The sequence below is a fragment of the Wasmannia auropunctata genome, unplaced genomic scaffold (assembly GCF_000956235.1).
Source record: "Wasmannia auropunctata unplaced genomic scaffold, wasmannia.A_1.0 LD336088.1, whole genome shotgun sequence".
Classification (NCBI taxonomy): domain Eukaryota; kingdom Metazoa; phylum Arthropoda; class Insecta; order Hymenoptera; family Formicidae; genus Wasmannia; species Wasmannia auropunctata.
The window spans coordinates 3576830-3577372 of NW_012026802.1; positions in this window are offsets into that span (position 1 = coordinate 3576830).

A 543-nucleotide genomic window follows, 5' to 3' on the forward strand; every position below is an offset into this window, starting at 1 on the left:
ACATAAAAAATAAAAAACTACTTAATATTATGTCTTTTTTAATTTGGTTCTAAGGAAATATCATTTTATCATCAAATTAAAAAAGACATAATATTAAGTAGTTTTTTATTTTCTATGTGTTAAATAATATTTAACACGTAATATTTTTTATTAAATAATATTTAACACATAAAAAATAAAAAACTACTTAATATTATGTCTTTTTTAATTTGATGATAAAATGATATTTCCTTAGAACCAATCACTAAATGTTTATTTTAGATACTGCATTGTTAGAAAATGAATCTTGCGAAGACTCTATCTTTCAAATAATGGATGTTAATAAATCAAGTGGTGTGTTGAAAAACTGTCTAAATTACGGCGATATAATTATTTTCGCGTGCCCGTAAGCACGCGAAAATGTCCAGAATAAGATTTAACTTCGAATCGTAACTACTTTGAAAAATAATGTATATTATATATCTTTATTAATTAATCAGGATCATAGGAGAAGTCATTCATTTATGAAGCTACCTACTGATTTATTAACATCCTGAAGAAAAG